Source organism: Rhinoderma darwinii, chromosome 1 (assembly GCF_050947455.1).
Source record: "Rhinoderma darwinii isolate aRhiDar2 chromosome 1, aRhiDar2.hap1, whole genome shotgun sequence".
Taxonomy (NCBI): Eukaryota; Metazoa; Chordata; class Amphibia; order Anura; family Rhinodermatidae; genus Rhinoderma; species Rhinoderma darwinii.
The window spans coordinates 254016729-254040660 of record NC_134687.1 but is presented as its reverse complement, the minus strand read 5'-3'; the positions used below and the strand labels follow the sequence as shown (position 1 = coordinate 254040660).

The 23932-nt window shown below is 40.5% G+C and overlaps 1 long non-coding RNA gene across 1 annotated transcript; it reads left to right on the top strand.

The window, feature by feature from the left end:
- The first annotated feature begins 568 nt into the window (after window positions 1–568).
- On the top strand, window positions 569–22561 carry LOC142740912 (uncharacterized). Its single transcript, XR_012880917.1, has 5 exons — window positions 569–652; window positions 3020–3171; window positions 11458–11548; window positions 14025–14176; window positions 22477–22561. It is a non-coding gene; the product is annotated as an uncharacterized LOC142740912 (long non-coding RNA).
- The last annotated feature ends 1371 nt before the right edge of the window (window positions 22562–23932 follow it).

Here is a 23932-nt window from a genome sequence, read left to right as displayed (position 1 = left end):
CTTTGGAATATTTTGTTTCCATTTCTTTATCATTTGTATATCATTAGCACGTCTATCGATCCTGTGATTTCCAGAATTCCAAAACTTTTCTTCCTTGGTTTTGCAATTTCAATGTTGAGGAGTGTTGATAACACAGGATCCACCATTGATAATAGGCGATGGATACAGCTCTCTTCCTATCCCTTCCTGCACCACAAACGATTCACAGTTCACAGAGCATGCCTAGAAAACTCTCCCATAGAAGTCAATGGGTCACCACCTGTGCACAGGTTCCTATGGTCCATGTGGCTTCTGTAAAGCAAATCTCTAAGTGCGGTTAACAGCAGCTCAGACAAGATGGCTGCCCCCATAATCATGTATAGATAATAGAATATAAAAATAAAAACAGAAAGTATTGTTTCACTCTCTGTTTTTAATTATGAATAAAATATATAGGTAACATTTTCCCTTTCATTTCAAATAATTTGTCCTTGCTTATTTCAACAAAAGTCTAGATGACTAATTACTAATAGGTTGTTTTTTAGTTATTTCAAATGGTTGTATGTCTTCGTTATTTATAGATTTACTATGTCGAACAAGGTCGAGTGAAGCTTAATCTCCATGAGTCAGAACGGATTTTAAAGGATGGAGACTTCTTTTTCGTCCGTCCCAGGTAAAAAAATAATTTAACTTTCTTATTTTTTGTCTTAAGACCTAAGCTATATAGGAGAACTACCAAAGGTGTACATTGAAAATATAAACTTTTTATGCTGACCTATAGTCTTTTAAAGTTACAAGCCCAAAGCTAATGCTTATGCTCATAAGTGTGCGCATTTTTGCCTGTAATATGGTTTGCAAAACAGAACCATTCTGCAGGCACCGTACTACTGCCACTTTGTTCTGAGTGAAGTACCAATTCATAGTCGGGGCTTATCTTTAGAACTTGGTCCGACACATGCCATGCGATGGAGCTTGCTGCGTTTATTATGTAGACCCAGCATGCATGGCCCTATTGAAATGCTGTGACCCGGTAATTCAAAAACCAAATCTGCTTGTGTTCATGAGAGTTAAAGGGGTTGTCCGAGATACCAAAGTTTTTTTCAAAAACTGTGTCATACGTTACCCCTTATACAGACATCCTAAATAAAGCATTATTTTAAAAAAAAATTCGACTTGCCACATCTCTTCTTTGAATTTAGCACAGTTTGTTTACATGCAGTTCAGGTCTGGTTTGTTGATCTTTCCTTCTGATGAAACTTGTTTTCCGTGCACGCTCATTGCAGGCTGCAATGAGCGTGCACGTACATTCCAAGAGTTCATGTGAGCTGTCCTTGCTCCTCCCCGCTGACCTCCTTCACTGGACTTGTCTCCTTGCTGACATTCTTGAAGGATGGTGAGCAAATGTTATCTCCCCATTATGTTTTTCACATTTTCCACCAAATTGCTGCGTAAATCAAGCACCAAACACGCGTGTGCGGTGCGTGGTTTTCACGCACGCATTGACTTCAATGTGAGTGTAGGTGCATGATAACGCACCAATAGAGGACATGCAGTATGTTTCACGCAGCGGACACTCGCTGCGTGAAAAGTCACGCAAGTGTGAACGGCCCCATTGAAATAAATGGGTCGCGTGTGCTATGCATGGTTTAGACGATCAGCACACGGACGAGATTCACCCTGGTGTGAATGGGGCCTTAGGCACGAGTTACACAAGCGTGAATCATGTCCGTGTGCTGTGCTTAGCAAAAACGCACAACACACGCGACCCATTTATTTCAATGGGGCTGTTCACACATGCGTGACTTTTCACGCAGCGAGTGTCCGCTGCGTGAAACATACTGCATGTCCTCTATTGGTGTGTTATCATGCACCTACACTCACATTGAAGTCAATGCGTGCGTGAAAACCACGCACCGCACACGTGTGTTTGGTGTGTGATTTACACAGCAATTTGGTGGAAAAAAGAAGAAAAAAAATGGGCTGGCTTTGTGAGTGCGTGAATAACGCATGAGAATCGAAAAGCACACTGATGCATAACGCACACACACACGGACGGGATTGACGCAAGTTTTTCACGCGTGGAAAATACACACGCTCGTGTGCATGATGCCTTACTAATGTTAGGGCGGATTTACACGAGCTTGTGCGTTTTGTACACGCAAAAACCGCAGTGTCATGTTCATATGGATGTGCGGCTGCGTGCTTTTCTGTTTACATTCATTCTTTTACTGTTGTTGCGCGAATAACGTGCGTCCCACGGAAGGGCTTCCGTGGGGTGCGCGTGATTTTCACGCACCCATTGACTTCAATGGGTGTGTGATGCGCGAAAAACGCCTAAATATAGAACATCTCATGAGTACACAGTGGACTCACGCTGCGCAAAACTCACGGACAGTCTGCACTGCCCCATAGACTTGTATAGGTCCGTGCGACCCGCGTGAAAACCACGCGGGCTGCACGGACGAAAATCACGTTATTTAAAATGGAAAATGAATTGATCTCCCAGACTATCTATTACCTCGTCTAAAAGCATAGCTATCTGTTACAAATCAATGTGATTGGTTAAACTTTCAAAATACTTTGTATTAAAAATTATTTTTACTTTTTGGGATACAGCTGCTTTGTAATCTGTATACAGAGCAGCTATATTGTGCGCTAAGACCTGAATCTGTCAGGTCCCCGGCACTGATGGATTCAGTTTCAGCGGGTCCTGCGTGTAATCGATCCCATCTAAGTTATAAACGTAGATGTGATCGATGGCCGCTTGATCACGCAGGACCCGCTTACACTGAACCAGTCCGTTTTGCGGACCATGATAGATACAGGTTTCAGCGCTAGGTACAGATGCTCTGTATACAAAGCAGCTATATCACAAAAATAATTTTTAATAAATACTTTAAAGGTTGGATCAATCACACTGAGACATTTTAATTAAAAAAAAGATTTCAAAGTTGTAAACTTTGTTTATTTTAATAATATTGCTCCTTATATGTTTCTTTACGTATACATTTATTTACTTACTCTGTTTATTTTATGACAGAATGCGTTGCCTAAAGTGAAAATAGCTAATTTATTGGCAATGATTTCTGTACATCCTGCAATAGCTTCAGCAACAATATATTTACTACTGGGAAGTTGATAATCGCCCCTCAAAAAAAGACTGAAAGGAGCGTTGTTGTGTCTGAGATTGTGGTGGGTAAATATTTTTTCAATGAACGCTAACTTTTCAAACAACTTATGCTAATCTAATAGTATACCTGATATAGAACAACTTTGTAATTTACTTTTACTATTAGAAATGTTGTGGTTTTATTCATGCAAATTCAGTGTGAAATTACTGCACCTATGTTTATCCCTTCCTGTAACCTGCTGTCTACCCCCTGTTGAGTAAAAATACATCTCTAGTTACAAAGGAGAAGGACTGCAGGAAGTGGTGTCTCTTTACAGCCAGCCCATAGAAGTCTATGGAGAGGAGAGGCGGGAGCAGGGAAAGAGGAGACACAGGCTGCTGGCAGACCTTCTTTTTTTTGTAGTAAGCGTTAAATCCCTGTCCATAGGATGCATTAGGCGGGGGGGCCACACGCTGAGTATTTCTCACTACAAAAAATGGCTGTGATATTGCTGTGATAAATAGCTGTCCTTAGGAATGCATTGAGTAGCTTGAAAATCTCTTCAAAATCGCTCCAGTCAAGCGATTTGCTAGTGTTTTTTTTTCATTTCTACATGCTGGAATTTCAGAGCTACACACTTGTCAGGAGAGATTTTGAAGAGATTTTCAAGCTACTAAATGCATTCCTATGGGCAGCGATTTATCAGTCATTTTTTGTTGTGAGATAAATAGGCCTAGCCCAGAGGTTGCACTACATTTATTCCTGCAGCATAAAAATACTTCTGAAGAGGCAAAAGAGACTGTAATCCAGCACTTGAAGATTAATAAAAGGAATCGAGGTTCCAATTGTATTTGTATTACAAATTTTTAAAATGTCAAAGTGCAAAAAGGGTTGAATCGCATTGGTTATTCGCCTACACGTTTCAGACACAGCCTGTGTCCTTAATCATGGCATGTATGAAAGTCAATGTCTGTTCCCGGCGTTTATATCCGGTATGGGCGTTCAAGGTAAATCTCAAAATCACCTGTGTTTACCGGAAGTAAAAAAACACAAGGTGCAACAAGAATTTTCTGTATAGCAATCATTTAATGAGAGTATTTTCCGTTATATATTTTTTCTCATTCAATCACTATTTAAGCAAATATGCGCTCTTCTGTGAGAGCTCTACAGTATGGAGTGCATATGCAATGACTGAATTTATTTAACTAATGAATTCGAAAGACCGGATATGAACGAAACGGGATACGGATAATGAGCTATGCAATGTAAAAATGAAACTGAAAAATAAACAACGAAAAACGGTTATTAAAATAAATATAAAATGCTTGGTGGAAAGCATTAATAATATCTCTCCATACAAACTGTTTAAAATGTTCAGCTATACACTACCGTTCAAAAGTTTGGGGTCACCCAGACAATTTTGTGTTTTCCATGAAAACTCACACTTCTATTTATCAAATGAGTTGCAAAATGACTAGAAAATATAGTCAAGACATTGACAAGGTTAGAAATAATGATTTTTTATTTGAAATAATAATTTTCTCCTCCAAACTTTGCTTTCGTCAAAGAATGCTCCATTTGCAGCAATTAGAGCATTGCAGACCTTTGGCATTCTAGCTGTTAATTTGTTGAGGTAATCGGGAGAAATTTCACCCCATGCTTCCAGAAGCCCCTCCCACAAGTTGGATTGGCTTGATGGGCACTTCTTGCGTGCCATAGGGTCAAGCTGCTCCCACAACAGCTCTATGGGGTTGAGATCTGGTGACTGCGCTGGCCACTCCATTACAGATAGAATACCAGCTGCCTGCTTCTTCCCTAAATAGTTCTTGCATAATTTGGAGGTGTGCTTTGGTTCATTGTCCTGTTGTAGGATGAAATTGGCTCCAATCAAGCGCTGTCCACAGGGTATGGCATGGCGTTGCAAAATGGAGTGATAGCCTTCCTTATTCAAAATCCCTTTTACCTTGTACAAATCTCCCACTTTACCAGCACCAAAGCAACCCCAGACCATCACATTACCTCCACCATGCTTGACAGATGGCGTCAGGCACTGTTCCAGCATCTTTTCAGTTCTGCGTCTCACAAATGTTCTTCTGTGTGATCCAAACACCTCAAACTTCGATTTGTCTGTCCTTAACACTTTTTTCCAATCTTCCTCTGTCCAATGTCTGTGTGCTTTTGCCCATATTAATCTTTTCCTTTTATTAGCCAGTCTCAGATATGGCTTTTTCTTTGCCACTCTGCCCTGAAGGCCAGCATCCCAGAGTCGCCTCTTCACGGTAGACGTTGACACTGGCGTTTTGCCGGTACTATTTAATGAAGCTGCCAGTTTTGGACCTGTGAGGCGTCTATTTCTCAAACTAGAGACTAATGTACTTGTCTTGTTGCTCAGTTGTGCAGCGGGGCCTCCCACTTCTCTTTCTACTCTGGTTAGAGCCTGTTTGTGCTGTCCTCTGAAGGGAGTAGTACACATCGTTGTAGGAAATCTTCAGTTTCTTGGCAATTTCTCGCATGGAATAGCCTTCATTTCTAAGAACAAGAATAGACTGTCGAGTTTCACATGAAAGCTCTCTTTTTCTAGCCATTTGGAGAGTTTAATCGAGCCCACAAATGTAATGCTCCAGATTCTCAACTAGCTCAAAGGAAGGTCAGTTTTATAGCTCCTCTAAACTGCAAAACTGTTTACAGCGGTGCTAACAATTGCACAAGGGTTTTCAAGTGTTTTCTAATCCTCCATTAGCCTTCTAACACAGTTGGCAAACACAATGTACCATTAGAACACTGGAGTGATGGTTGTTGGAAATGGGCCTCTATACACCTATGTAGATATTGCATTAAAAACCAGACCTTTGCAGCTAGAATAGTCATTTACCACATTAACAATGTATAGAGTGTATTTCTGATTAATTTAATGTTCTCTTCATTGAAAAAAACTCTGCTTTTCTTTCAAAAATAAGGAAATTTCTAAGTGACCCTAAACTTTTGAACGGTAGTGTATGTGACACACATATGTCAGATTTTTTATTTATTGTACTGAGCAGCTATTTATGATAAGCACATATCGTACGGCCGCAACCATTTAACACTTACGGATATATAATAACTCCTAAATAATCTTGAAAGATATTTTAGAAGATGTTTTAAACTTGTTAATTATAATAGTAACAAAGGAGATTATTAAATTACAGTAAAGCCCAAATTTTGAATATGACAGACATGTACCATCTGATATTGAATGGTTTCTACACTACCGTTCAAAAGTTTAGGGTCATAATGATTTTTATTTGAAATAATAATTTATTTCTAACCTTGTCAATGTCTTGACTATATTTTCTAGTCATTTTGCAACTCATTTGATATAAGTGTGAGTTATCATGGAAAACACAAAATTGTCTGGGTGACCCCAAACTTTTGAACGGTACTGTATGTCAAAAAACATAAATCATAAATGAATTTAAATTCAAAAAAGGAAAGAGGATGGAACCGTCAGTTAATTGACCAGTAGTGGAACATCCGTTCCTTTTTCAGGTTAAGCCCCCTCGGGAACCTAGTTTTAGGGCTATATATCCAGAAGGCTTCCCTGTTCAATAGGGTCTGTTTCATATTGCCACCTCGTGCAGAACATATTGTTTTCTCAATGGCATATGTTTTAAATGAATTGATTTCCCGGTTATGACACTTAAAGCGGCACTGTCACCACATTATAAGTGCCCTATATTGTACATATGATCGGCGCTGTAATGTAGATTACAGCAGTGTTTTTTATTTAGAAAAACGATCATTTTTGACGGAGTTATGACCTATTTTAGCTTTATGCTAATGAGTTTCTTAATGGACAACTGGGTGTGTTTTACTTTTTGACCAAGTGGGCGTTGTGGAGAGAAGTGTATGACGCGACCAATCGGCGTCATACACTTCTCCCATTCATTTACACAGCACCTAGCGATATAGCTATATCGCTATGTGCAGCCACATAAACACGCTATAACGTTACTGCACTGTCCTGACAGTGAATATACATTACCTCCAGCCAGGACGTCATGTCTATTCACAATCCTGACACTTCTGTAGCGTCTCTGAGATTTACAGCAAGGCAAGCGTAATCTCATTTTAAATGACCGGTTACATCGTAATGAAACCCCAATATTCCTGGTATCTCCAATGCTGCCAGGCATTTCATTAAGTGTCATAACCGGGCAATTATTTCATTTAAAACATATGCCATTGAGAAAACAATATGTTCTGCACGAGGTGGCATTATGAAACAGACCCTATTGGACAGGGAAGCCTTCTGGATATATAGCCTTAAAACTAGGTTCCCGAGGGGGCTTAACATGAAAAGGGAACTGATGTTCCACTACTAATCAATTAACTGACGGTTCCATCCTCTTTCCTTTTTTGAATTGAAATTAATTTATGATTTATGTTTTGTTTTTTTATATAGAAACCATTTAACATCAGATGGTACATCTTATTTGCCCAAAAGTGTCAGTTTCGTATTCAAAATTTGGGCTTTACTGTAATTTAATAATCCCCTTTGTTACTATTATAATTAACAAGTTTAAAACCTCTTCTAAAATATCTTTCAGGATTATTTGAGTTATTATATATCCGGAAGTGTTAAATGGTTGCAGCCGTACGATATGGTATCATAAATAGCTGCTCAGTACAATAAGTAAAAAATTCGACATATATATTTGTCACATATAGCTGAACATTTTAAACAGTTTGTATGGAGAGATATTATTAATGCTTAACACCAAGCATTTTATAATTATTTTAATAACAGTTTTTCGTTGTTTATTTTTCAGTTTCATTTTTAGGTTGCATAGCTCATTATCTGTCTCCCGTTTTTCGTTCATATCCGGTCTTTCGAATTCATTAGTTAAATGTATTCAGTAATTGCATATGCACTCCAAAATTATACTGTAGAGCTTGCACAGAAGAGCGCATATTTGCTTACATAGTAATTGAATGAGAATGAAAAATATATAACCCGAAATACTCACATTACATGATTGCTATACAGTAACTTCTTGTTTCACCTTGTGTTTTTTACTTCTGGTAAACACAGGTGATTTTGAGATTTACCTTGAACGCCCATACCGGATATAAACGCCGGGAACAGACATTGACTTTCATACATGCCATGATTAAGGACACAGGACGTGTCTGAAACGTGTAGGCAACGCGATTCAACCCTTTTTTCACTTTGACATTTCAAAATTGTGTAATACAAATAAAATTAGAACCTCGATTCCTTTTACGAACAGTCAAGCACTGGATTACAGTCTCTTTTGCCTCTTCTGCAGTCGGTCGTGCGGAGATACGTGCGCTGTCTTAATGGGACACAACAAATGGTTAGCTGGAGGATCCCCTTCCCCTCATGTGTTTCTGTTTAAAAATTCTTCTCCTTGGCTAAAAAAACACTCCTCCAAAATGCTAAATTGCACTGGGCATATTATGTATTTTTGAAAGCTTGCCCGTTATGCAGGGAAACATTATCATAACGAGAATACTGTGCAAGCTCTGTTCGCAGTTAATGTACTGGAAGTGAACAATTGGGCCACTGGATCTGGGAGAATGGTCTTTTCCCTCAAATCTTTCTTCAGATTTACCAGAAGTTGGGCAACCCATAGTTGGATCTCTTCTTGTCTCGTCTTAACCACAAGGGCTCAGCCTAGGTGGCCAGGGAGCGGGATTCCAGGGCCATTGCATTCGACTACTTAATCACTCCTTAGAAGGGATTCTCTCTTCTATATCTCATCACTCCTCTTCCGCTACTACCCAAAGTCCTCAAGGGAATCAAGGCAGAAGGTGTTCACGCGATCCTGGTTGCTCCGGACTGGCCTCGCCAGGTCTGTAACACCAACCTAGTCAACCTACTCACAGACACACCTTGGTGTCTACCGCTACGACCTTACCTCCAAGGTCCACTGTTCTACCCCACTTTACCTCAGATTCATATAACGGCATAAATGTTGAAGCTAGTCTTGATCAGAGACTTGGCTTAGCTTTTCTTAAGGGTCAGGTCTCTGCTCTGTCTATTGTTCCCAGCAAACATTGTTCTTTCGCTCTCAGGTAAAAACCTTTCTGCAAGGGGTTTCTCATGCTGTTCCTCCTTTTCGACGTCCCACTAAATCCTGGGATCTTAATCTGGTTCTGGGTGTCCCCTCCCTTTAAACCCTTGTGGCCATTACATCCATCAGACAGGTTTAGGAACTGACTGCTCTGTTTTGCAAATCTTATTTTCTGATTATCCATAAGGAAGTTGTGTTCTGCCCTCTCCCGTTCTTTGTTCCAAAAGTGTCTTTGCCTTTGACATCCATAAGGAGAGAGTCCTTCCTTTTACTCCTTCACGTGCTCCCTGCCGATCGCTAAAACAAAGCGGCAGAAGCACTCCGGTGAGCGCTGTGCTGCTTCGTTTCTGATCAGCTTTCCTCTAAAATCCGAGGGAGTTGTGTATGCGCTCAATAGAAAGTCTATGAGCCCGTATATCGCTCGCTCCTCTTTCTGAGGAAAGCCGATCAGAAATGAGGCGGCGCAGTGCTCACCTTAGGGCTCCAGTCACTTCATTTTAGTGATCAGTGGGGGGGTCTCAGTGTCTGACCCCCACCGATCAAAACCAATCATGTTTTTATGTAATACATATTTTTTTAAGAATTTTGTGGTTTTTTTTTATTTATTTTATTTTACTTGGTTTCCATCTATATTCAAAAATATCCTAAAATCATAGTTTTCACCCTGGCCAGTGAGCCTCAAAATAAACTCAGACTTCCAGTTCTGTAGCGGTTACTACTCAGCAGACATGTCATTATTACAAGCAGGATTACAATGAAAGTTAACACCTCTCTATACACCATTAACGTTGAAATTGCAACACCAAGAAGGGCCGTAAGGTTATTCAAATCGAGGAAGTAGCGGATGTCGCTAAGATCTGCAATGATCAGATTTTTAAGCACCTAGCTCCAATCTGTTGAATGAGGGAGTGGCATAAATGCCAGATTGAAAGCAAAGTTGTTGTTTTTTTAGCCACATGAAACTTCAAAAATCAGATCAAGTTGTGTGGGATGATTGTGTGATGCCTCCTGTTCGTCGACATGCCAGTTTTCACCACTCTTCGCAAACTGAGAGGGACAGAATCCTTGAACTGAGAGATCTTGGTTTATCACTCCGGCAGATCTCTACGCGCCTAGGCAGAGATGTCAGCACTGTTCAATGTTGCCTGTCCCGGGGGTTGTGAGGACAACAACGAATGGGAATGACCGCAAGAGGTGCGCATATGCGAATCTCTGCACTGACGGATCATCTAAATTGGAAGAATGGCGTGTAGTAATCCATTCTGTACTACAAGGCAAATCAGATGTCACAGCCCAAGCCTAAGGCAGCAACCAGTGTCGACACAAATCATCAGAAGGTGTCTGCACAACATTGGGCTACGAGCCAGACGTCCAGCTACAGGTGTTCCATTGACCACACGCCACCACTCTCAAAGGCTATCATGGTGCACAGCAAGACAGCAATAGAGGCCGGAATGGAGGTCTATCCTCTTCAGCGAAGGCCTAAGTGTGCTACCATGGCCTGCAGCATCTCCGGACTTGTCTCCCATCGAGCACATCTGGGATGTCATTGGTCTGCAATTGTAAAGAGAGCTGCTAGCAGCCAATCTTGATAATTTGCGTGCCCAAGTGCATTCAGCATGGTAGAACATTCCTCAGAAAACCATTGATGACCACATTGATAGCATGCCAAGAAGTATAAGCGCTTGTATTTCTGCACATTGCGCTCATATCCGATACTGAATAAATCAAGATCTTTGGAATATTTTGTTTCCATTTCTTTATCATTTGTATATCATTAGCATGTCTATCGATCCTGTGATTTCCAGAATTCCAAAACTTTTCTTCCTTGGTTTTGCAATTTCAATGTTGAGGAGTGTTGATAACACAGGATCCACCATTGATAATAGGCGATGGATACAGCTCTCTTCCTATCCCTTCCTGCACCACAAACGATTCACAGTTCACAGAGCATGCCTAGAAAACTCTCCCATAGAAGTCAATGGGTCACCACCTGTGCACAGGTTCCTATGGTCCATGTGGCTTCTGTAAAGCAAATCTCTAAGTGCGGTTAACAGCAGCTCAGACAAGATGGCTGCCCCCATAATCATGTATAGATAATAGAATATAAAAACAGAAAGTATTGTTTCACTCTCTGTTTTTAATTATGAATAAAATATATAGGTAACATTTTCCCTTTCATTTCAAATAATTTGTCCTTGCTTATTTCAACAAAAGTCTAGATGACTAATTACTAATAGGTTGTTTTTTAGTTATTTCAAATGGTTGTATGTCTTCGTTATTTATAGATTTACTATGTCGAACAAGGTCGAGTGAAGCTTAATCTCCATGAGTCAGAACGGATTTTAAAGGATGGAGACTTCTTTTTCGTCCCTCCAGGTAAAAAAATAATGTAACTTTTTTATTTTTTGTCTTAAGACCTAAGCTATATAGGAGAACTACCAAAGGTGTACATTGAAAATATAAACTTTTTATGCTGACCTATAGTCTTTTAAAGTTACAAGCCCAAAGCTAATGCTTATGCTCATAAGTGTGCGCATTTTTGCCTGTAATATGGTTTGCAAAACAGAACCATTCTGCAGGCACCGTACTACTGCCACTTTGTTCTGAGTGAAGTACCAATTCATAGTCGGGGCTTATCTTTAGAACTTGGTCCGACACATGCCATGCGATGGAGCTTGCTGCGTTTATTATGTAGACCCAGCATGCATGGCCCTATTGAAATGCTGTGACCCGGTAATTCAAAAACCAAATCTGCTTGTGTTCATGAGAGTTAAAGGGGTTGTCCGAGATACCAAAGTTTTTTTCAAAAACTGTCTCATACGTTACCCCTTATACAGACAACCTAAATAAAGCATTATTTAAAAAAAAAAATTCGACTTGCCACATCTCTTCTTTGAATTTAGCACAGTTTGTTTACATGCAGTTCAGGTCTGGTTTGTTGATCTTTCCTTCTGATGAAACTTGTTTTCCGTGCACGCTCATTGCAGGCTGCAATGAGCATGCACGTACATTCCAAGAGTTCATGTGAGCTGTCCTTGCTCTTCCCCGCTGACCTCCTTCACTGGACTTGTCTCCTTGCTGACATTTTTGAAGGATGGTGAGCAAATGTTATCTCCCCATTATGTTTTTCACATTTTCCACCAAATTGCTGCGTAAATCAAGCACCAAACACGCGTGTGCGGTGCGTGGTTTTCACGCACGCATTGACTTCAATGTGAGTGTAGGTGCATGATAACGCACCAATAGAGGACATGCAGTATGTTTCACGCAGCGGACACTCGCTGCGTGAAAAGTCACGCAAGTGTGAACGGCCCCATTGAAATAAATGGGTCGCGTGTGCTATGCATGGTTTAGACGATCAGCACACGGACGAGATTCACCCTGGTGTGAATGGGGCCTTAGGCACGAGTTACACAAGCGTGAATCATGTCCGTGTGCTGTGCTTAGCAAAAACGCACAACACACGCGACCCATTTATTTCAATGGGGCTGTTCACACATGCGTGACTTTTCACGCAGCGAGTGTCCGCTGCGTGAAACATACTGCATGTCCTCTATTGGTGTGTTATCATGCACCTACACTCACATTGAAGTCAATGCGTGCGTGAAAACCACGCACCGCACACGTGTGTTTGGTGTGTGATTTACACAGCAATTTGGTGGAAAAAAGAAGAAAAAAAATGGGCTGGCTTTGTGAGTGCGTGAATAACGCATGAGAATCGAAAAGCACACTGATGCATAACGCACACACACACGGACGGGATTGACGCAAGTTTTTCACGCGTGGAAAATACACACGCTCGTGTGCATGATGCCTTACTAATGTTAGGGCGGATTTACACGAGCATGTGCGTTTTGTACGCGCAAAAACCGCAGGGTTTTGCGTGCGCAAAAGGCACTTGACAGCTCCGTGTGTCATGTTCATATGGATGTGCGGCTGCGTGCTTTTCGCGCAGCCGCCATCATTATGACACTCAGTTTGGATGTTTGTAAACAGAAAAGCACGTGGTGCTTTTCTGTTTACATTCATTCTTTTACTGTTGTTGCGCGAATAACGCGCGTCCCACCGAAGGGCTTCCGTGGGGTGCGCGTGATTTTCACGCACCCATTGACTTCAATGGGTGTGTGATGCGCGAAAAACGCCTAAATATAGAACATGTCATGAGTTTTACACAGTGGACTCACGCTGCGCAAAACTCACGGACAGTCTGCACTGCCCCATAGACTTGTATAGGTCCGTGCGACCCGCGTGAAAACCACGCGGGCTGCACGGACGAAAATCACGTTATTTCAAATGGAAAATGAATTGATCTCCCAGACTTTCTATTACCTCGTGTAAAAGCATAGCTATCTGTTACAAATCAATGTGATTGGTTAAACTTTCAAAATACTTTGCATTAAAAATTATTTTTACTTTTTGGGATACAGCTGCTTTGTAATCTGTATACAGAGCAGCTATATTGTGCGCTAAGACCTGAATCTGTCAGGTCCCCGGGACTGATGGATTCAGTTTCAGCGGGTCCTGCGTGTAATCGATCCCATCTAAGTTATAAACGTAGATGTGATCGATGGCCGCTTGATCACGCAGGACCCGCTTACACTGAACCAGTCCGTTTTGCGGACCATGATAGATACAGGTTTCAGCGCTAGGTACAGATGCTCTGTATACAAAGCCGCTATATCACAAAAATAATTTTTAATAAATACTTTAAAGGTTGGATCAATCACACTGAGACATTTTAATTAAAAAAAAAGATTTCAAAGTTGTAAACTTTATTTATTTTAATAATATTGCTCCTTATATGTTTCTTTACGTATACATTTATTTGCTTACTCTGTTTATTTTATGACAGAATGCGTTGCCTAAAGTGAAAATAGCTAATTTATTGGCAATGATTTCTGTACATCCTGCAATAGCTTCAGCAACAATATATTTACTACTGGGAAGTTGATAATCGCCCCTCAAAAAAAGACTGAAAGGAGCGTTGTTGTGTCTGAGATTGTGGTGGGTAAATATTTTTTCAATGAACGCTAACTTTTCAAACAACTTATGCTAATCTAATAGTATACCTGATCTAGAACAACTTTGTAATTTACTTTTACTATTAGAAATGTTGTGGTTTTATTCATGCAAATTCAGTGTGAAATTACTGCACCTATGTTTATCCCTTCCTGTAACCTGCTGTCTACCCCCTGTTGAGTAAAAATACATCTCTAGTTACAAAGGAGAAGGACTGCAGGAAGTGGTGTCTCTTTACAGCCAGCCCATAGAAGTCTATGGAGAGGAGAGGCGGGAGCAGGGAAAGAGGAGACACAGGCTGCTGGCAGACCTTCTTTTTTTTGTAGTAAGAGTTAAATCCCTGTCCATAGGATGCATTAGGCGGGGGGGCCATACGCTGAGTATTTCTCACTACAAAAAATGGCTGTGATAAATAGCTGTCCTTAGGAATGCATTGAGTAGCTTGAAAATCTCTTCAAAATCGCTCCAGTCAAGCGATTTGCTAGTGTTTTTTTTTTCATTTCTACATGCTGGAATTTCAGAGCTACACACTTGTCAGGAGAGATTTTGAAGAGATTTTCAAGCTACTAAATGCATTCCTATGGGCAGCGATTTATCAGTCATTTTTTTGTTGTGAGATAAATAGGCCTAGCCCAGAGGTTGCACTACATTTATTCCTGCAGCGTAAAAATACTTCTGAAGAGGCAAAAGAGACTGTAATCCAGCACTTGAAGATTAATAAAAGGAATCGAGGTTCCAATTGTATTTGTATTACAAATTTTTAAAATGTCAAAGTGCAAAAAGGGTTGAATCGCATTGGTTATTCGCCTACACGTTTCAGACACAGCCTGTGTCCTTAATCATGGCATGTATGAAAGTCAATGTCTGTTCCCGGCGTTTATATCCGGTATGGGCGTTCAAGGTAAATCTCAAAATCACCTGTGTTTACCGGAAGTAAAAAAACACAAGGTGCAACAAGAATTTTCTGTATAGCAATCATTTAATGAGAGTATTTTCCGTTATATATTTTTTCTCATTCAATCACTATTTAAGCAAATATGCGCTCTTCTGTGAGAGCTCTACAGTATGGAGTGCATATGCAATGACTGAATTTATTTAACTAATGAATTCGAAAGACCGGATATGAACGAAACGGGATACGGATAATGAGCTATGCAATGTAAAAATGAAACTGAAAAATAAACAACGAAAAACGGTTATTAAAATAAATATAAAATGCTTGGTGGAAAGCATTAATAATATCTCTCCATACAAACTGTTTAAAATGTTCAGCTATACACTACCGTTCAAAAGTTTGGGGTCACCCAGACAATTTTGTGTTTTCCATGAAAACTCACACTTCTATTTATCAAATGAGTTGCAAAATGACTAGAAAATATAGTCAAGACATTGACAAGGTTAGAAATAATGATTTTTTATTTGAAATAATAATTTTCTCCTCCAAACTTTGCTTTCGTCAAAGAATGCTCCATTTGCAGCAATTAGAGCATTGCAGACCTTTGGCATTCTAGCTGTTAATTTGTTGAGGTAATCGGGAGAAATTTCACCCCATGCTTCCAGAAGCCCCTCCCACAAGTTGGATTGGCTTGATGGGCACTTCTTGCGTGCCATAGGGTCAAGCTGCTCCCACAACAGCTCTATGGGGTTGAGATCTGGTGACTGCGCTGGCCACTCCATTACAGATAGAATACCAGCTGCCTGCTTCTTCCCTAAATAGTTCTTGCATAATTTGGAGGTGTGCTTTGGTTCATTGTCCTGTTGTAGGATGAAATTGGCTCCAATCAAGCGCTGTCCACAGGGTATGGCATGGCGTTGCAAAATGGAGTGATAGCCTTCCTTATTCAAAATCCCTTTTACCTTGTACAAATCTCCCACTTTACCAGCACCAAAGCAACCCCAGACCATCACATTACCTCCACCATGCTTGACAGATGGCGTCAGGCACTGTTCCAGCATCTTTTCAGTTCTGCGTCTCACAAATGTTCTTCTGTGTGATCCAAACACCTCAAACTTCGATTTGTCTGTCCTTAACACTTTTTTCCAATCTTCCTCTGTCCAATGTCTGTGTGCTTTTGCCCATATTAATCTTTTCCTTTTATTAGCCAGTCTCAGATATGGCTTTTTCTTTGCCACTCTGCCCTGAAGGCCAGCATCCCAGAGTCGCCTCTTCACGGTAGACGTTGACACTGGCGTTTTGCCGGTACTATTTAATGAAGCTGCCAGTTTTGGACCTGTGAGGCGTCTATTTCTCAAACTAGAGACTAATGTACTTGTCTTGTTGCTCAGTTGTGCAGCGGGGCCTCCCACTTCTCTTTCTACTCTGGTTAGAGCCTGTTTGTGCTGTCCTCTGAAGGGAGTAGTACACATCGTTGTAGGAAATCTTCGGTTTCTTGGCAATTTCTCGCATGGAATAGCCTTCATTTCTAAGAACAAGAATAGACTGTCGAGTTTCACATGAAAGCTCTCTTTTTCTAGCCATTTGGAGAGTTTAATCGAGCCCACAAATGTAATGCTCCAGATTCTCAACTAGCTCAAAGGAAGGTCAGTTTTATAGCTCCTCTAAACTGCAAAACTGTTTACAGCGGTGCTAACAATTGCACAAGGGTTTTCAAGTGTTTTCTAATCCTCCATTAGCCTTCTAACACAGTTGGCAAACACAATGTACCATTAGAACACTGGAGTGATGGTTGTTGGAAATGGGCCTCTATACACCTATGTAGATATTGCATTAAAAACCAGACCTTTGCAGCTAGAATAGTCATTTACCACATTAACAATGTATAGAGTGTATTTCTGATTAATTTAATGTTCTCTTCATTGAAAAAAACTCTGCTTTTCTTTCAAAAATAAGGAAATTTCTAAGTGACCCTAAACTTTTGAACGGTAGTGTATGTGACACACATATGTCAGATTTTTTATTTATTGTACTGAGCAGCTATTTATGATAAGCACATATCGTACGGCCGCAACCATTTAACACTTACGGATATATAATAACTCCTAAATAATCTTGAAAGATATTTTAGAAGATGTTTTAAACTTGTTAATTATAATAGTAACAAAGGAGATTATTAAATTACAGTAAAGCCCAAATTTTGAATATGACAGACATGTACCATCTGATCTTGAATGGTTTCTACACTACCGTTCAAAAGTTTAGGGTCATAATGATTTTTATTTGAAATAATAATTTATTTCTAACCTTGTCAATGTCTTGACTATATTTTCTAGTCATTTTGCAACTCATTTGATATAAGTGTGAGTTATCATGGAAAACACAAAATTGTCTGGGTGACCCCAAACTTTTAAACGGTACTGTATGTCAAAAAACATAAATCATAAATGAATTTAAATTCAAAAAAGGAAAGAGGATGGAACCGTCAGTTAATTGACCAGTAGTGGAACATCCGTTCCTTTTTCAGGTTAAGCCCCCTCGGGAACCTAGTTTTAGGGCTATATATCCAGAAGGCTTCCCTGTTCAATAGGGTCTGTTTCATATTGCCACCTCGTGCAGAACATATTGTTTTCTCAATGGCATATGTTTTAAATGAATTAATTTCCCGGTTATGACACTTTAAAGCGGCACTGTCACCACATTATAAGTGCCCTATATTGTACATATGATCGGCGCTGTAATGTAGATTACAGCAGTGTTTTTTATTTAGAAAAACGATCATTTTTGACGGGGTTATGACCTATTTTAGCTTTATGCTAATGAGTTTCTTAATGGACAACTGGGTGTGTTTTACTTTTTGACCAAGTGGGCGTTGTGGAGAGAAGTGTATGACGCGACCAATCGGCGTCATACACTTCTCCCATTCATTTACACAGCACCTAGCGATATAGCTATATCGCTATGTGCAGCCACATAAACACGCTATAACGTTACTGCACTGTCCTGACAGTGAATATACATTACCTCCAGCCAGGACGTCATGTCTATTCACAATCCTGACACTTCTGTAGCGTCTCTGAGATTTACAGCAAGGCAAGCGTAATCTCATTTTAAATGACCGGTTACATCGTAATGAAACCCCAATATTCCTGGTATCTCCAATGCTGCCAGGCATTTCATTAAGTGTCATAACCGGGCAATTATTTCATTTAAAACATATGCCATTGAGAAAACAATATGTTCTGCACGAGGTGGCATTATGAAACAGACCCTATTGGACAGGGAAGCCTTCTGGATATATAGCCTTAAAACTAGGTTCCCGAGGGGGCTTAACATGAAAAGGGAACTGATGTTCCACTACTAATCAATTAACTGACGGTTCCATCCTCTTTCCTTTTTTGAATTGAAATTAATTTATGATTTATGTTTTGTTTTTTTATATAGAAACCATTTAACATCAGATGGTACATCTTATTTGCCCAAAAGTGTCAGTTTCGTATTCAAAATTTGGGCTTTACTGTAATTTAATAATCCCCTTTGTTACTATTATAATTAACAAGTTTAAAACCTCTTCTAAAATATCTTTCAGTATTATTTGAGTTATTATATATCCGGAAGTGTTAAATGGTTGCAGCCGTACGATATGGTATCATAAATAGCTGCTCAGTACAATAAGTAAAAAATTCGACATATATATTTGTCACATATAGCTGAACATTTTAAACAGTTTGTATGGAGAGATATTATTAATGCTTAACACCAAGCATTTTATAATTATTTTAATAACAGTTTTTCGTTGTTTATTTTTCAGTTTCATTTTTAGGTTGCATAGCTCATTATCTGTCTCCCGTTTTTCGTTCATATCCGGTCTTTCGAATTCATTAGTTAAATGTATTCAGTAATTGCATATGCACTCCAAAATTATACTGTAGAGCTCGCACAGAAGAGCGCATATTTGCTTACATAGTAATTGAATGAGAATGAAAAATATATAACCCGAAATACTCACATTACATGATTGCTATACAGTAACTTCTTGTTTCACCTTGTGTTTTTTACTTCTGGTAAACACAGGTGATTTTGAGATTTACCATGAACGCCCATACCGGATATAAACGCCGGGAACAGACATTGACTTTCATACATGCCATGATTAAGGACACAAGACGTGTCTGAAACGCGTAGGCAACGCGATTCAACCCTTTTTGCACTTCAAAATTGTGTAATACAAATAAAATTGGAACCTCGATTCCTTTTACTAACAGTCAAGCACTGGATTACAGTCTCTTTTGCCTCTTCTGCAGTCGGTCGTGCGGAGATCCGTGCGCTGTCTTAATGGGACACAACAAATGGTTAGCTGGAGGATCCCCCCCCTTCCCCTCATGTGTTTCTGTTTAAAAATTCTTCTCCTTGGCTAAAAAAACACTCCTCCAAAATGCTAAGTTGCACTGGGCATATTATGTATTTTTGAAAGCTTGCCCGTTATGCAGGGAAACATTATCATAACGAGAATACTGTGCAAGCTCTGTTCGCAGTTAATGTACTGGAAGTGAACAATTGGGCCACTGGATCTGGGAGAATGGTCTTTTCCCTCAAATCTTTCTTCAGATTTACCAGAAGTTGGGCAACCCATAGGTGGATCTCTTCTTGTCTCGTCTCAACCACAAGGGCTCAGCCTAGGTGGCCAGGGAGCGGGATTCCAGGGCCATTGCATTCGACTACTTAATCACTCCTTAGAAGGGATTCTCTCTTCTATATCTCATCACTCCTCTTCCGCTACTACCCAAAGTCCTCAAGGGAATCAAGGCAGAAGGTGTTCACGCGATCCTGGTTGCTCCGGACTGGCCTCGCCAGGTCTGTAACACCAACCTAGTCAACCTACTCACAGACACACCTTGGTGTCTACCGCTACGACCTTACCTCCAAGGTCCACTGTTCTACCCCACTTTACCTCAGATTCATATAACGGCATAAATGTTGAAGCTAGTCTTGATCAGAGACTTGGCTTAGCTTTTCTTAAGGGTCAGGTTTCTGCTCTGTCTATTGTTCCCAGCAAACATTGTTCTTTCGCTCTCAGGTAAAAACCTTTCTGCAAGGGGTTTCTCATGCTGTTCCTCCTTTTCGACGTCCCACTAAATCCTGGGATCTTAATCTGGTTCTGGGTGTCCCCTCCCTTTAAACCCTTATGGGAAATTTTGCTACTTTCCTTGTGGCCATTACATCCATCAGACAGGTTTAGGAACTGGCTGCTCTGTTTTGCAAGTCTTATTTTCTGATTATCCATAAGGAAGTTGTGTTCTGTCCTCTCCCGTTCTTTGTTCCAAAAGTGTCTTTGCCTTTGACATCCATAAGGAGAGAGTCCTTCCTTTTACTCCTTCACGTGCTCCCTGCCGATCGCTAAAACAAAGCGGCAGAAGCACTCCGGTGAGCGCTGTGCTGCTTCGTTTCTGATCAGCTTTCCTCTAAAATCCGAGGGAGTTGTGTATGCGCTCAATAGAAAGTCTATGAGCCCGTATATCGCTCGCTCCTCTTTCTGAGGAAAGCCGATCAGAAATGAGGCGGCGCAGTGCTCACCTTAGGGCTCCAGTCACTTCATTTTAGTGATCAGTGGGGGGGTCTCAGTGTCTGACCCCCACCGATCAAAACCAATCATGTTTTTATGTAATACATATTTTTTTAAGAATTTTGTGGGTTTTTTTAATTTTTTTTTATTTTACTTGGTTTCCATCTATATTCAAAAATATCCTAAAATCATAGTTTTCACCCTGGCCAGTGAGCCTCAAAATAAACTCAAACTTCCAGTTCTGTAGCGGTTACTTCTCAGCAGACATGTCATTATTACAAGCAGGATTACAATGAAAGTTAACACCTCTCTATACACCATTAACGTTGAAATTGCAACACCAAGAAGGGCCGTAAGGTTATTCAAATCGAGGAAGTAGCGGATGTCGCGAAGATCTGCAATGATCAGATTTTTAAGCACCTAGCTCCAATCTATGGAATGAGGGAGTGGCATAAATGCCAGATTGAAAGCAAAGTTGTTTTTTTTTTTAGCCACATGAAACCTCAAAAATCAGATCAAGTTGTGTGGGATGATTGTGTGATGCCTCCTGTTCGTCGACATGCCAGTTTTCACCACTCTTCGCAAACTGAGAGGGACAGAATCCTTGAACTGAGAGATCTTGGTTTATCACTCCGGCAGATCTCTACGCGCCTAGGCAGAGATGTCAGCACTGTTCAATGTTGCCTGTCCCGGGGGTTGTGAGGACAACAACGAATGGGAATGACTGCAAGAGGTTTGCATATGCGAATCTCTGCACTGACGGATCATCTAAATTGGAAGAATGGCGTGTAGTAATCCATTCTGTACTACAAGTCAAATCAGATGTCACAGCCCAAGCCTAAGGCAGCAACCAGTGTCGACACAAATCATCAGAAGGTGTCTGCACAACATTGGGCTACGAGCCAGACGTCCAGCTACAGGTGTTCCATTGACCACACGCCACCACTCTCAAAGGCTATCATGGTGCACAGCAAGACAGCAATAGAGGCCGGAATGGAGGTCTATCCTCTTCAGCGAAGGCCTAAGTGTGCTACCATGGCCTGCAGCATCTCCGGACTTGTCTCCCATCGAGCACATCTGGGATGTCATTGGTCTGCAATTGTAAAGAGAGCTGCTAGCAGCCAATCTTGATAATTTGCGTGCCCAAGTGCATTCAGCATGGTAGAACATTCCTCAGAAAACCATTGATGACCACATTGATAGCATGCCAAGAAGTATAAGCGCTTGTATTTCTGCACATTGCGCTCATATCCGATACTGAATAAATCAAGATCTTTGGAATATTTTGTTTCCATTTCTTTATCATTTGTATATCATTAGCACGTCTATCGATCCTGTGATTTCCAGAATTCCAAAACTTTTCTTCCTTGGTTTTGCAATTTCACTGTTGAGGAGTGTTGATAACACAGGATCCACCATTGATAATAGGCGATGGATACAGCTCTCTTCCTATCCCTTCCTGCACCACAAACGATTCACAGTTCACAGAGCATGCCTAGAAAACTCTCCCATAGAAGTCAATGGGTCACCACCTGTGCACAGGTTCCTATGGTCCATGTGGCTTCTGTAAAGCAAATCTCTAAGTGCGGTTAACAGCAGCTCAGACAAGATGGCTGCCCCCATAATCATGTATAGATAATAGAATATAAAAACAGAAAGTATTGTTTCACTCTCTGTTTTTAATTATGAATAAAATATATAGGTAACATTTTCCCTTTCATTTCAAATAATTTGTCCTTGCTTATTTCAACAAAAGTCTAGATGACTAATTACTAATAGGTTGTTTTTTAGTTATTTCAAATGGTTGTATGTCTTCGTTATTTATAGATTTACTATGTCGAACAAGGTCGAGTGAAGCTTAATCTCCATGAGTCAGAACGGATTTTAAAGGATGGAGACTTCTTTTTCGTCCCTCCAGGTAAAAAAATAATTTAACTTTTTTATTTTTTGTCTTAAGGCCTAAGCTATATAGGAGAACTACCAAAGGTGTACATTGAAAATATAAACTTTTTATGCTGACCTATAGTCTTTTAAAGTTACAAGCCCAAAGCTAATGCTTATGCTCATAAGTGTGCGCATTTTTGCCTGTAATATGGTTTGCAAAACAGAACCATTCTGCAGGCACCGTACTACTGCCACTTTGTTCTGAGTGAAGTACCAATTCATAGTCGGGGCTTATCTTTAGAACTTGGTCCGACACATGCCATGCGATGGAGCTTGCTGCGTTTATTATGTAGACCCAGCATGCATGGCCCTATTGAAATGCTGTGACCCGGTAATTCAAAAACCAAATCTGCTTGTGTTCATGAGAGTTAAAGGGGTTGTCCGAGATACCAAAGTTTTTTTCAAAAACGGTGTCATACGTTACCCCTTATACAGACATCCTAAATAAAGCATTATTTTAAAAAAAAATTCGACTTGCCACATCTCTTCTTTGAATTTAGCACAGTTTGTTTACATGCAGTTCAGGTCTGGTTTGTTGATCTTTCCTTCTGATGAAACTTGTTTTCCGTGCACGCTCATTGCAGGCTGCAATGAGCGTGCACGTATATTCCAAGAGTTCATGTGAGCTGTCCTTGCTCCTCCCCGCTGACCTCCTTCACTGGACTTGTCTCCTTGCTGACATTCTTGAAGGATGGTGAGCAAATGTTATCTCCCCATTATGTTTTTCACATTTTCCACCAAATTGCTGCGTAAATCAAGCACCAAACACGCGTGTGCGGTGCGTGGTTTTCACGCACGCATTGACTTCAATGTGAGTGTAGGTGCATGATAACGCACCAATAGAGGACATGCAGTATGTTTCACGCAGCGGACACTCGCTGCGTGAAAAGTCACGCAAGTGTGAACGGCCCCATTGAAATAAATGGGTCGCGTGTGCTATGCATGGTTTAGACGATCAGCACACGGACGAGATTCACCCTGGTGTGAATGGGGCCTTAGGCACGAGTTACACAAGCGTGAATCATGTCCGTGTGCTGTGCTTAGCAAAAACGCACAACACACGCGACCCATTTATTTCAATGGGGCTGTTCACACATGCGTGACTTTTCACGCAGCGAGTGTCCGCTGCGTGAAACATACTGCATGTCCTCTATTGGTGTGTTATCATGCACCTACACTCACATTGAAGTCAATGCGTGCGTGAAAACCACGCACCGCACACGTGTGTTTGGTGTGTGATTTACACAGCAATTTGGTGGAAAAAAAGAAGAAAAAAAATGGGCTGGCTTTGTGAGTGCGTGAATAACGCATGAGAATCGGAAAGCACACTGATGCATAA